This window comes from Tursiops truncatus, chromosome X, assembly GCF_011762595.2.
Source record: "Tursiops truncatus isolate mTurTru1 chromosome X, mTurTru1.mat.Y, whole genome shotgun sequence".
In the NCBI taxonomy this organism is placed as follows: Eukaryota; Metazoa; Chordata; class Mammalia; order Artiodactyla; family Delphinidae; genus Tursiops; species Tursiops truncatus.
Window position 1 is genome coordinate 58,963,698 of NC_047055.1, and position 15,535 is coordinate 58,979,232.

At 34.3% G+C, this 15,535-nt stretch overlaps 1 protein-coding gene across 1 annotated transcript in view; it reads left to right on the top strand.

Moving 5' to 3' along the window:
- Nucleotides 1–15,535, top strand: part of HDX (highly divergent homeobox) — a 194,226-nt gene that overhangs the window by 80,806 nt on the left and 97,885 nt on the right. The window lies entirely within an intron of this gene.

The window sequence follows — 15,535 nt, forward strand, 5'->3', positions numbered from 1 at the left end:
TTAAAAAAAATTTTAAAGGTATTTCATAAAATACCATAATTTTTCTACATGTAATAAGCCCAGTTAATTTGATCATAGAATTGAATCATGATTGATATAAACATCTCAAAGTTAAATAATTTACATTACTATTTATTATTTGTGTGTATTTCAGTGTTTAGAAGTGATGAGTAACTAATATTTTAACAATACTATTTTCTGGCTTTCTGCTACAACTCTTATGATTCTTAAAATATTAATATAACAGAATTTCATTAAAATGTTTTTTGAAAACTTTTTTTTGAGTTTGCTCAAAGAAGCTCATTCAGTTGGTCTGTATAGGACCCATTAATCTGCATTTTAACATGCAGGAGATTTTGATGTAACTTTTCCTTAGAAGGGAAACTATTAAAGGATTTCAAAAGTAAAAAAATAAAAAGACATGAGCAGACTTTTAGAAAGATAGCTCAAGTTATTGTATGGTAGATAGCTTTGGAACAATGGAACTGAATTGAGAGTGCAGAAATAAGTTGTTATATTTATAGTCAATTGATTTTATACAAAGATGTTATGACAATTCATTGCGGAGGAGAAAGATAGTCTGTTCAACAAAGTATAGTGCATAGAATTTAAAAATGGATAAATTGGATCTCAACAAAATTCAAAACTTTAGCACTTCAAAAGACACCATGAAGAAAATGAAAAGACAAGCAACAGCCTAGAAGGAAATACTTACAAATCACTTATCCATTAAAAGACTTGTATCCAGAATATACAAAAAACTCTTACAGAGACAAACAATCTGATCATAAAATGGACAAAAGATATGAACAGATATTTCAACAAAGCAGATACATAAAATTTTAATAAATACATGAGCAGATGCTCAAAATCATACGTCATTCAGGAAATGCCTATTAAAACCAAAATAAGGTATTTCACACTCTCTACAATAACAAATATTGGCAAAGATATGAAGATAAAGGGACAATCATACATTGATGGTGGGAATGTAAAATGATACAGCCACTTTGGAAAACAGTTTTGTAGTTTCTGAAAATGTCAAGCATAAACTACCATACAACCCAGCAATTCCACACATCAGTATCTGCCAAAGAGAAACAAAAACACTTCTACATGTGGGATTGAATGCATGTGTTCAGCAGTTGATGTAACAGCCTTAATAATAGTCCAAAATTGGAAACAACATAAAAGTCCATCAACTTGTAAATGGATAGACAAAGTACAGTATATCCATACAATGTAATAAAATTCAGTAATAAAAAGGAATTAACTAGTGACACATGATGCATCATAGATGAACCTCAAAAAGATTATGCACTGTGACAGAAGCTAGACACAAGAGACCACATATTATATGATTCTATTTATATGAAATGTCCAAAGACAAATACAAATTCATAGAGACAGGAAATAGATCAGTAGTTGCCTGAGGTTGGGGATTAGGAATATGGAATATCTGGAAATAGACATGAGAGATATATTACAGAGATTACAATGTTCTAAAACTGATAAATGATGATGTTTTCACCACTAAGTGAAGGTACTAAAAATCATTGAACTCTATACTTTAACTCAACATATTCAAAATTTTATTTAAGCATGTAATTAGTATAAAATTTGAGATTTTTACATATTTTTACTGCACAAAATCTTTGAAATCATGTGTATTTTTCCATTTATCGTCCATGTCAGTTTGAATGTTAACTTTTCATCATACAAACTTGATCTCTATGTAAATTTCATGATTTACAGTTGAAAAACTGTTTATATTTTGTAAACATAATACTGTAGTAAAGTTGTTTTTATAAACAGATAGCATTAAGAGAATGAAAGACAAACCACAGATAGGGAGAAAATAATTACAAATGGTACAGCTGATAAAGAACCTGTGTCCAGGATACAGAAAGAATTCTCAAAATTCAATAATAAGGGAACATGACATTTTTTTTCTTAGATTACATATATGTGTTAGCATACGGTAATTATCTTTCTCTTTCTGACTTACTTCACTCTGTATGACAGACTCTAGGTCCATCCACCTCACTACAAATAACTCAATTTCGTTTCTTTTTATGGCTGAGTAATACTCCATTGTATATATGGGCCACATCTTCTTTATCCATTCATCCAATGATGGACACTTAGGTTGCTTCCATCTCCAGGCTATTGTAAATAGAGCTGCAATAAACATTTTGGTACATGACTCTTTTTGACTTATGGTTTTCTCAAGGTATATGCACAGTTGTGGGATTGCTGGGTCATATGGTAGTTCCATTTGTAGTTTTTTAGGAACCTCCATACTGATCTCCATAGTGGCTGTACCAATTCACATTCCCACCAGCAGTGCAAGAGTAATCCCTTTTCTCCACACCCTCTCCAGCATTTATAGTTTCTAGATTTTTTGAAGATGGCCATTCTGACTGGTGTGAGATGATATCTCATCGAAGTTTTGATTTGCATTTCTCTAATGATTAATGATGTTGAGCATTCTTTCATGTGTTTGTTGGCAATCTGTATATCTTCTTTGGAGAAATGTCTATTTAGGTCTTCTGCCTATTTTTGGATTGGGTTGTTTGTTTTTTTTGTTATTGAGCTGCATGAGCTGCTTGTAAATCTTGGAGATTAATCTTTTGTCAGTTGCTTCATTTTCAAATATTTTCTCCCACTCTGAGGGTTGTCTTTTGGCCTTGTTTATGGTCTCCTTTGCTGTGCCAAAGCTTTGAAGTTTCATGAGGTCCTATTTGTTTATTTTTGTTTTTATTTCCATTTCTCTAGGAGGTGGGTCAAAAAGGATCTTGCTGTTATTTATGTCATAGAGTGTTCTGCCTATGTTTTCCTCTAAGGGTTTTATAGTTTCTGGCCTTACATTTAGGTCTTTAATCCATTTTGAGCTTCTTTTTGTGTATTGTGTTAGGGAGTGTTCTAATCTCATACTTTTACATGTACCTGTCCAGTTTTCTCAGCATCACTTACTGAAGAGGCTGTCCTTTCTCCACTGTACATTCCTGCTTCCTTTATCAAAGATAAGGTGACCATATGTTGGTGGGTTTAGCTCTGGGCTTTCTATCGTGTTCCATTGATCTATCTTTCTGTTTTTGTGCCAGTACCATACTGTCTTGATTACTGTATCTTTGTAGTATAGTCTGAAGTCAGGGGGCCTGATTGCTTCAGCTCCATTTTTCATTCTCAAGATTGCTTTGACTATTTGGGGTCTTTTGTGTTTCCATACAAATTGTGAAAATTTTTGTTCTACTTTTGTGAAAAATGCCAGTGAACCTAGCGGTAAGATGGGAATAAAGACACAGACTTACTAGAGAATGGACTTGAGGATATGGAGAGGGGGAAAGTTAAGCTGTGACAAAGTGAGAGAGTGGCATGGACATATATACACTACCAAACATAAAATAGATAGCTAGTTGGAAGCAGCTGCATAGCACAGGGAGAGTAGCTCGGTGCTTTTCAACCACCTGGAGGGGTGAGATAGGGAGGGTGGGAGGGAGGGAGATGCAAGAGGGAAGAGATATGTGAACATATGTATATGTATAACTGATTCACTTTGTTATAAAGCAGAAGCTAACACACCATTGTAAAGCAATTATACTCCAATAAAGATGTTAAATAATAATAATAATAGTAATAAGGGAACACAACCCAATAAAAAAGTGGGCAAAATATTTGACAGACACTACACCAAAGCAGATATGGAGATAGCCAGTAAGAGCATGTAAAGCTGCTCAACAACATTAGTCACAAGATAAATGTAAATTTAAACCACAATATGACCACTCATTATAATAGCTAAAATTTTTTAATTATACCAAGTTTTGGTAAGGATATGAAGGAATCGAAAATATAATACTATAAAGCTGACAATAACAAATATTGGCAAAGATATGGAGATAAAGGAACAATCAAACGTTGATGGTGGGAATGTGATATGGTACAACCACTCTGGAAAACAGTTTGGCAGTTTCTTAAAAAGCTAAACATACACCTATCCTATGATCCAGCTATTCTGATAAGTATTTACCCAAGAGGAGTGATAGCACATATCCATACAAAGATTTGTACATGAATGTTTATAGCAGCTTTATTTATAATAGCCTAAAATTAGAAACAAACAATGTTCATTAATAGGTGAATGGATAAACAAATTGTTTTTGTTCATATAGGGAAATAGTACTCAACAATTAAAAACATGAACTATTGAGGCACACATCAACAAGAACGAATCTCAAAATAATCAGCCTGAATGAAAGAAACCAGATGTAAAAAGGGTACATACTGTATGCTTCCATCTATATAAAATTATTGAAAATGCAAACAGGAAGCAGATCAGTGGTTGCATGGTAAGGTAAGAGGGCAAACGGTATGGCAAATTGATTGAAAGGGGGCATTAGGAAACTTTTAAGGATGATGGGTATGTTCGTCCAAGATTGTTTCTTGAGCATATACACATATCAAAACATCAAATTGTACAATTTAAATATGTGTAATTTAGTTTTCGTTAATTATACCTCAATAAAGCTTAAAAAAAACCAATTCAGTTATTAGAAAACTTAGGTATTTGAATCTTCTTTTTCAACTGTAAATCTTATGAAATTTACATATAGATCAAGTTTGTATGATGAAAATTTAACATTCAAACTGACATGTACTATAAATGTAAAATACACATGATTTCAAAGATTTTGTACAGTAGAAATAATATGTAAAATTCTCAATTTTTATACTAATTACATGTTTAAATAAAATTTTGAATACATTGAGTTAAAGTATATTATTAAAATTAATTTTACCATCAGTTTTTCATTTTTTTAATGTTGCTACTAGAAAATATAAGCCTACATATGTGTCTAATATTATATTTCTATTGTACTACACAGGTCCACAGTGTGCCAGACATTGTGCTTGATCTTAGGGATACAATGGTGAGAAAAAACAGATGTTTTCCCTGCTCTCATGGAGCTAATGACCTAGATTTAATAAGAAGAGAGGTATTCATGAAATAATTACATAATCAGATATAAAATGCCATTATGAGAAACGCCCATGTTGGTCACTTTCTAGCCTCTTCTGGAAGCACACTTTATATACACAATGGAATATAACTATTGCCTCTGAAAATTCTCTCACCCACTTCCAAGGAAAATTTTACCAGTGTCAGTGTCCCTCAGTCAAACCCACTAAGAATAAACCAGTAGTTAAATAAGTTGTGTTTATTACTTGTTGCAGCAAAGGAAAACACATACCATGGAGAACCATGACACATCAAAGTAAGAAGATGTTAGAAATAACTTACTGGAGGATTTGGGCTTTGGTTGGGTGATTTAAGGGAGGGTATAAGGAAGTGAGGATTTGCTCTAGATTGGATGCTGTGAGAAAGTGGGAGCAATTCTGTGATAGGGTATTTTGCGTGTGGCATTGCAAACTTGGTTTTGTCTGTTGAGGCAAAATTATGAAGAAGCCTTGTTTTGTTTCATCTTATCATAGTCTCTGAATAATCTTGTTTTAGATTGTAGTCTGTGAAATTAAACAATGTGTTCAACAAGAGAACAAAATAGCCTGACTGTGAGTGCCAGGCCAGCATGTAATAATATTGTGGTCTAGCTCTGAACATCCGTTTAATTTTGGATGACGGTGGCTGCTTTTTTTTTTTTTCTATCTCACTAGTATATATCTTGACATCATTATACACACTGTGTTTAACATTCTATTCATATTACAGTTACTGTCCATGCACACCATCCTGAAAAGTCATCTTTGTGAAACTGATTGTTAAATTGATGGTTAGTATCAGTAAGGGTCCAAGCAGGAAAACAGAAAACTCGCCAGAAAAATTTAATATGATAAATTATTTAGACAGGTTTTAGAGGATTTTAAAAAGCAAAAAGGAAACTGTGAAGCTTCAAGAGTGTTAAATTCAGGAAAGTAACTATCACCCCTTGGACTAGGAAAACAAAGATAAGTTTGTATTTTCAGAAACTACAAAATTAGAGGAGAGGTTTGCTGAGATGGGACTCATTTCTGAGTTTTGTACACTGCCAGCTAATGCTGGTACAATGAGGTTGATTCTGGTAGTGTAGAAAAGCAGGAACCAGCTGCGGCTATTACCAACAACCAATGTCAGGACGAAGGGTTGTCCCTTGGGTGATACTGATAGGAATAGGAAGCAAAACAGGAAGGACCATCTTCTCTTCCTCAGCCTTCCAGTCTCCTTCTACTGCTCTCTATTGTCAGAATCTCATTCAAAGACATTTGGTAAGCAGAAATATACTTTGCAGAGTCCCATGAAAAACATTGTATAGAAGAGTGCATTTGGAACTGAGAAAATGTAGTGTAATTACCAATACAGAAGAAATTAGGAATTTTCATTTGCTTGTTTTCTGTATAATCAGACTGTATGAGTGTATGCTGCCACTTGTGGAATCAAAGTAAGTCTATATAAATTAGGGAATTACTATAGAATTTTAAAAATCTGGTTAGTGTCTTTTTGACTTTTGAAAACTACAAATGGTTCTGGTTGTTCTTATTATAACAAACTATCATATTAGGTTGTGGCTCTTCAATAGTAAAAATCATATTAGCATATGTATAGTATTTTATACTTCAAAGGCATTTTACTTAGATTATCTCATTCTAATCCTTGCAAAAATGTAGAGAGGTAGATAGGGTAGGCGTTTCTATTGAAACTTTATAGATGAAAAAGCTAAATTCAAGATGGTTAAGTTACTTGAAAAGATTGTATATCTAGTAAATGATTGAATTTGGATTAGAACTCAAGTCTTTTATGGCTTGTAGTTCCACTATCTTTAGTATTTTGCCTCATAGTAGCATCAGGAAAGGGGAAAAGATACTGTTTGTTTTCAGCAGAAGTCCTCAGCTTTTTGTTTTTCATTTTGTTTTGTTTTTGAGTAAGAACGCCTTTTTCTTTTTAGATTTAGTTGGAGTCTCAACCTGCCTGCAACAGGGTCTGACTAAAAGGAAAGTGAAAGGATGAATGTAGTTAATTATCTGTTTCAGTCAGTTTTGGAAGGATATGGAAGTATAACCTTTTAAGTAAGTCATTGCAAGTGGATTCTAATGGCAACTCTATTCTCTTCAGCCCCTGGAATGAAGGGCAAGCCTGGAGAAAAGTCAGTAACGTGAAGATCCGTCCAGTCAGTATGTGTTTCCCAACCTTGCCTGATCATAAGAATCATTGGAGTTTGTACATTGGGGGTAACGGTGACCTGTTAAAAATAAATGTCTGGATACTACCCAAGATATACTGAATCAGAAGCTCTAGAGGAAAACCTGGAAATAGTATTCTTAATAAATGGCCCAGTGGGTCTTATGATGAGCCAAGGTTGGGAAACACTGTCCTGGTTCTAGTGGTTGGTGGTACACTGATCAGACTCCATTGTCTAGCAATAACTGAGCCATATTGTGAAAATTAATTCCACCAAACTTTTTTGTTTGTTTGTTTTTGGTTTGTGGTTTTGGGGTTTTTTTGCGGTACGTGGGCCTCTCCCTGCCATGGTCTCTCCCACTGTGGAGCACAGGCTCCAGACGCGCAGGCTCAGCGGCCATGGTTCATGGGCCCAGCCGCTCTGCGGCATGTGGGATCCTCCCGGACTGGGGCACGAACCCGCGTCCCCCGTATCGGCAGGCGGACTCCCAACCACTGCGCCACCAGGGAAGCCCTCCACCAAACTTTTTAAATGACTTTTTTCCCAAAAGGCTACAGGTCGATGAAGCTACATGATTTATTTACAATTTCAATTAAATCCTCTCTAATTTTCTGTCACTTCTATCTATACACTGAGATTTTCTTAAAATATATTCTCATATTGTAACTTTCAGCAGAAAGGAGAACTTAAAAATACAGATTGGTACTTAGTGATCTACTCACTTAGGTTAATTGAAATATATTTTCAATTCTGCTAATAACGTAATTTCAGGATTTCTAAGAAATCCAGTGAAAGCATGAGAACACCATGTTTTAAACATGTAATACAATTTAAAACCACCAAAAATACAATGTGTTCCTCTCAGAAAAAAAGAGCAATACGAGTCACATAAAATAATATTAAACTAAACCTTTGAAACTCTAGTTTTACTCTCTTTAAAAAAATAATGGGAGCTTCCCTGGTGGCGCAGTGGTTGAGAGTGCACCTGCTGATGCAGGGGACACGGGTTCGAGCCCTGGTCTGGGAAGATCCCACATGCCACGGAGCGGCTGGGCCTGTGAGCCATGGCCGCTGAGTCTGCGCGTCCGGAGCCTGTGCTCCGCAACGGGAGAGGCCACAACAGTGAGAGGCCCGCATACAGCAAAAAAAAGTAAATAAATAAAAAGTAATAATGGGAATGGTGTCAGCAAGATTCTCCTTCCCCACGTGACATCCCAATTCAACAGCAATACACAGTTCAGTTCCTTTTGTGAGAAATCAAGACAAAAGTTAGAGGCTCCTGCACTCAGGGCAAGTATGAAACTAGCCAAGTTAAACTGGTAAGAAAATTGGAGATACCTTCTCATCATAATCCCCACCCCTGGCACAGAACCATATGATTGGGAGGAAACCCTCAGCTCACGGCTTCTTCCTGAGTAGGGAAAGACATGCACCAACCATCCAATATCCTAATTTTTACAGGTGCTATCTGAAGAACTGGTTTCTATCTCACTTGTCTCAGAGTCCTGATGAGACACAGCATATACTAAACCTCTGGGAGCTACAGAAACAAAGGAGATAACACACCCAAACTCATTTATAGGGGCTAGCATTACCATGATACCAAAGCCAGAAACACTATAAGAGGGACTTCCCTGGTGGCACAGTGGTTAGGAATCCACCTGCCAATGCAGGGGACACAGGTTCAAGCCCTGGTCTGGGAAGATCACACATGTTGTGGAGCAACTAAACCCATGCACCACAACTACTGAGCCTGCACTCTAGAGCCTGCAAGCCACAACTAGTGAGGCTGCATGCCACAACTAGTGAGGCCGCATGCCACAACTACTGAAGCCCACATGCCACAACTACTGAAGCCTTTGTGCCTAGAGTCCGTGCTGTGGAACAAGAGAAAGCATCACAATGAGAAGCCCGTGCACCACAACGAAGAGTAGCCCCCACTCGCTGCAACTAGAGAAAGCCCACATGCAGCAAGGAAGACCCAATGTGGCCAAAAATAAATAAATTAATTTATTAATTAAATTTTAAAAACTTAAAAAAACACTATAAGAAAACTACAAACCAATATTCCTGATGAATGTAGATGCAAAAATCCTTGAACATATACTAGAAAACTGAATTCAACAGCATGTTAAAAAGATCATACATCATGACCAAGTTGGATGTATCCCAGGGATGCAAGGATGTTTCAACATGTGAAAATCAATTACTGTAATGCAATATATTAAAATAACATAGGATACTCACATGATCATCTCAATAGATGCAGAAAAAACATTTGATAAAATTCAACACCATTTCATGATAAAAACCCTCAGAAAACTAGGAATAAAAGGATAAGACCTCAATGATATAGCTCATATATGAAGCTCATATATGAAGAGCCAAAAACTAACACCACACTCAATGGGGAAAAATGGAAAGCTTTCCTCTAAGATCAAGAACAAGTCAAGGATGCTCACTCTCACCACTTCTATTCAACATAGTACTGGAAGTCCTAGCCAGAGCAATTAGGCAAGATGAAATAAAAGGCATCCAAATTGGAAAGGAAAAAGTAAAATGATCTCCCTTTGCAGATGACATGATCTTATACACAGAAAGCCATAAATAACTCTACAAAAGACCCCGTTAAGACTAATGACTGAATTCAGTAAGGTTGCAGGATACAAAAATCTGCTGTGTTTCTATACACTAACAATGAACTATCTGAAAAAGAAATTGGGGAAATAATCCCATTTGCAATAGCATCAAAAATAATAAAATACTTAGGAGTAAACTTAACTAAGGAGGTAAAAGATGTACAGGCATGCCTCAGAAATATTTTGGGTTCAGTTCCAGATTACCACAATAAAGCAAGTATTGCAATAAAGTGAGTCACACAATTTTTTTGGTTTCCCAGTGCATATAAAAGTTATGTCTATGCTATGCTGTAGTCTATTAAGTGTGCACTAGCATTATGTCTAAAAAAAATGGACATACCTTAATTAAAAGCACTTTATTGCTAAAAATAGCTAACCATCAGCTGAGCCTTCAGTGAGTTGTAATCTTTTCGCAATAGTAACAATAAGGATTACTGATCACACTATAAGAAATATAATAATAATGAAGGAGTTTAAAATATTGCGAGAATTACCGAAATGTGACACAGACTTGAAATGGGCAAATGCTGTTGGTAAAATGGCACCAATAGATTTGCTCGAAGCAGGGTTTCTACAAACCGTCTATTTGTAAAAAAAAAAGCAAAAACACAGTATCCACAAAGTGCAATAAAGTGAAGTGCAGTGGAATCACAAAGGACTCAACCAAATCAGTGTTAAAGAGGACAGACTTGAAAGCCTTACACTTCTGCTTTTCAAAATATATTACAAAGCTACATTTAGATCTCATCTTAAGTGTCCTTACAACAATAAAATAAAAATAATTGTAAAAAATAATGATAGAAACACTGTTGAGAAATGACCCTTTACATGCCTCTAAATTTTTTTAATTTGAGTGTTTTTTTCTTACTTAGTTTCAAATGAAATAAATTTGTAAATCAATAGTTTAATTTGATAAATAGGAAGGAAACCTTCTGAGTTAAAACCATAAATCTAAACACTAAACTAAACTTGTAAAATGCTCATGAATGCATGATAGTAGCAAGAGAGTATTATTTAGTGGCCATTTGTTTAGCCTACTTTGTTATTAATTTTGGTGTAATTGTCATATCTTGAACATGTAAAAGTGAAGTTCTGTGAACTTTTTAAAAACACCTATGTCTAGAGATATAACTGTATATAGATATTTTATATAGATATGTATTTATGTATGTAGTATATGTGTCTCACTATTCAAGGCACAGCTCAAATGTCACCTCTTTTGGGAGAGGTTTTCCTTTATCACTCTATCTAAAAACTCCTCTCTAGCCCAAGTTGCTCTTTATCCTACTACTCTATTTAATTTTCTTCTTGCACAAAACATTAACCCAAAGTAGCACATTTATTTGTTTGCTTGTGGTTTTTTTTCCACCACCAGATTTTAAACTCCATGAGAATATGAACCTTGTTTATCTTGGCCACAGTCTGTAGCTTAATAATTATTTTTGTATGAGTTATATTTGTTGCAATAAGCCATATGTCATATGCTGGACCTACACTGCTGACCAGATAGAATCTGAAATTTTTTAAAAGTTAGTCACCTAGGCAGGGGTCATTTAAATATTAAATTTACAAAGGTCACTTGAACATGGGATTCATGGATTCATGTATGCATGTGGTCTGTGGTTAATACTGTAGGCTTTTTAGATTTAAAACCATGTCCCACAACTTACTACTTGTGTAACCTTAAGCAAATTATTTAACCGCTCTAGACATCAATTCCCAAATCTGCAAAAATCTAGATAATAATATGTACCACTGATGGTTATTTTGGAGTTTAAATGAAATAAATTTGAAAGTGCTCAATAATGGTGTATGTTGTAGTTGAATGTATTTTTTAGGTTTACTAACTATGGTTCTGGGATTAGAGTCCAGCTTATTAAAAAGGATTATAGTTTATGCTTCAAACTAAGATGGCACCAAGAGAAGAAAAAATATATTTTCCAAATAGATTAATAGCATTCTCTAATACTTTTGTAAAAATATAAAGCCTGTCAGACCCTCAATCCATAGCTCCAAAATAAGAAAGCAATAGGACAATATCACAAATCAATCTGCCACTGCAGTCATCAGACTGAGTCTCTGAAGAAGTCATAGTACAAGTGCAACAACTAACCATGGAATACAAATAAAAATATAGTGGAAAGACATTTTTAATTCAGATAATGTTACTCTTAAGAAGCATTTCTTCTTTTTTCCATATCTGTTTAGGTGGACCTTTTTAAAGTTACTAACTTGTACGTAGACACATATTTAAAATGTGAAAACTATGTCAAAAAAGAAGATACTTGTCTGGTCTATCAGAGGTTGAAATTTTTCTCATGTAAAATATTTAGAACTTTAAGGAAAATAAATTGGACTCATGAATATTTATATTTTTAAAAGGTGAATGACCTTGGTCATCTAAATTTCGGATGGGAATTAAGTTTTTCTAAAAAGAATAGATCATTGATAGATGGAGTTTGATATAAAATCTTATAATTCTTGTTTTGTAGCTCTTTTTCTTTTTAGAATATTGCCTATAAACAAAATTTTTTAACTAAATTTTTCCCTTCATATTTATGTAAAATCAATACAAGTAAAATCTCAATTCAATGATTATTATTCCATTAAAATTTTCATATAATATGTATGCAAAGATGGATTTTTTTTTACAACACAAAACCCAGTGGAACAAGTGTACGCTTCATTCTCTGCCTACTTAATTACCCTTCTATATTGTGAAAATAAGTGATATGCCCTTTCAATGAAGGAAAAGATCTCCTGTCAAGTTATAGTTAATTCTCCTTATTCTTTCTACTTCACACACCTCATCTTTCAACTTCTCACTCAAATCAAAGTAATTATTCAAGAAAATTGGAAGATAAAGGTAGTTAAACATATAAATATTTACATGGTACCTCCTGCTTTCTCCTTTTCACCTATTTTTAAACAACTCTTTATATCTTGCTTCTTTAAACTGAGAATGCAATAGGTTATAATTAATTTTAATAAAATTCCCATATTCATCCATTCATTCAATTATTCATTTAACAGATATTTTTATTTGAAGTTCCTACTCTGTTCCAGGAATTGATGTAAGCATTTGACATATATTAGGAACCATACAGGCAAAGATCCTTGCCTTTGTGGAGCTCACTTTGTAGTCAGGGGACATACACGGTAAACAAATAAAATAAGCAAATAAATTGTATTTCAGAAGGTTTTAAGTACTATGTAGAAAAAAGGAAGCAGAGTAGGGATAATTGCAAGGGTTTAGGGGTGGGAAGGACAGACCGCAGTAGTAAATAGTCCTCATTACAGTGAAAGAATATTTGCTGCAGTGTGTGTGCATGTTTATACTTAACTGTTCCATTACTCAAAAGGTATTTTGCTTTTGCAGTCTCAGCAACACTATTGTGGAATTTCTTTAGAGTTAACTATTATGAAATGTAACGGTTTAAAAAATATAGTGTATTACTTATATATGAATTATTTGTCCATTATTTAATAATTATATACCAGTCTTTGCTTTGATTTGGAATTCATAGTTATATTCCTTTCCCTTGTGATATTTGAAATATGTTACCCCAGTTTGGTTTCTATAACCCTGTTTAGCATTTATATAATTTCTTTCATGTCCTTCTTCTGTTGATGCAGCTACTGTGTCTCCTCATTGCCTCTGGAATCTAATAAAACTTATTCTAGCATTAGAGCTCGCTATTTTCTTGTTCCACCTTGCCTGTTTAAATACATTTTTCAGTGGAGGTTGTTGTCTCCTTTTGTCACTTGAGAAAATCTTTTGTATTCTCTGGTATCCTCACCTACACGTTCACTTTCTCACTTCCTCTATTATCTCTCTCTAGTCAACTGTTACTCATGCCTCAAGCCTCAACTCACAATCCTCCCCAGTGACCACCTACTAGCTCTCTTTCGTCTGAAATTCCATAGCACTTATTGTTTGTACCACACATTTCAGTCTTCAATTCCACTTAGCCTTCAATTTCTGTTTATCCAGTCTTCCCAGCAAGCCTCTCTTCTATCACCTATAATACTTAGCAAAGTTCTGAGCCTTTACCTGTAAGCATGTTGAAATGAATGGGTAATGTATTACATTACAGTATTCTCTATCTGAGGACCTTAGATCTGCTATTTTGACTTAAGATTGATCAGTCAGTTACTGGACAATAATCAATTTGATGATTTTTCAAAAACTGTGCTGATTGTTTCTAAATTTGTTGACTCATACCATTGCTTAAATATACTATAGTTGTGACACAGCTATGGTATTGGGAAAATAGTATGAATTGTATGTAATAGGAATCACAGGAGCTATGTATATTTTTAACAACACAAAGTGTGTATTTTAAAAAGTATCTTTATAATTCAGATATTTTTTATGGTCTAAGAAACAACTAGATTAATCCTTTTTTTTTTGTTCAGGAATTAGATGGTCAGAACAGTTACTTGCCAGTTAATTAAGATAGGCTCTCTTTATAAAGGGTTAGCCAAAAAATAAGAATTATGAATTTTTAAAAATAAGATTATCAGTCTGATTTATTCAGAGATACTTTAAGTTTTTTATAAAACTCTTTTTACTTATGTATTTATTTATGGCTGTGTGAGTCTTCGTTGCTGCCCACGAGAGTTCAGTAGTTGTGGCTCACGGGATCTAGAGCACAGGCTCAGTAGTTGTGGCACATGGGCTTAGTTGCTCCATAGCACGTGGGATCTTCCAGGACCAGGGCTTGAACCCGAGCCCCCAGCATTGGCAGGCAGATTCTTAACCACTGCACCACCAGGGAAGTCCCCAGAGATACTTTAAAGTATCACAGCGTCTTTTTCTTTCTGTCTTTTCCCTATTCTAAATTAATGTGTACTCTTTTTTTTTCTGACAGTATTGTGTGAAACTGGTAAAACACATCCATCTTCTGTCGAGTGGGTGTCATGTAAAACTTCTTTGAGACTTTAATATATCATGTTTACATGATAAACATTTTAAACTACTTACCTACATATATATTGGTTTGTTATTTAATTGTAATGGAGTTTAAATTTAAAGAGCTTAATTTACAGACATTGTGTATGTCTGTTGAAAGACATACATTATCTGGCTGTATATACCCAAAAATTGTTACTTAAGAAGTTGGTTACTAAGCCTATACTTTGTGGTTTACTGTTGAGCTATTAGATAACTCAAATTTCTGTACTTGGTGTCAAGTCTGTTGCAATATATCCAAATTAGTAAAAACTAAGGTCCGTACTAAATCTGATTTTGGTCTTACTCAGAACTTGAAATCTCTTTCGGGCACTGATTCCTCTTTGTTGTTTGTTAATATGGAGTAGGGACCTGGATTTTCTTCTGGTGGTGCTATAGCTCCCAAATGATAATTCTGCAATATATTCTTCTGGATTATTTAGTTTTATTTTTGTTTATTTTTCAGTTTTGTTTTTGAATTGGATGTCTCAATGTCAGCGAAATAAGTTTCAGCTTTTTAGTTTTATTGAGATATAATTGTCATACAGCACTGTTATAAGTTTGAAGTGTGCAGCATGATTTGACATATATATTGTGAAATGATTACCACAGTAAGTTTAGTCAATATCCATCATCTTATATAGATACAAAAAAAAATTTTTTTTTCTTGTGATGACAACTCTTAGGATCTACTCTCTTAACAACTTTCAAATATACTATATAGCAGTGTTAACTATAGTCATCATGTTGTACATTACTTTCCAATA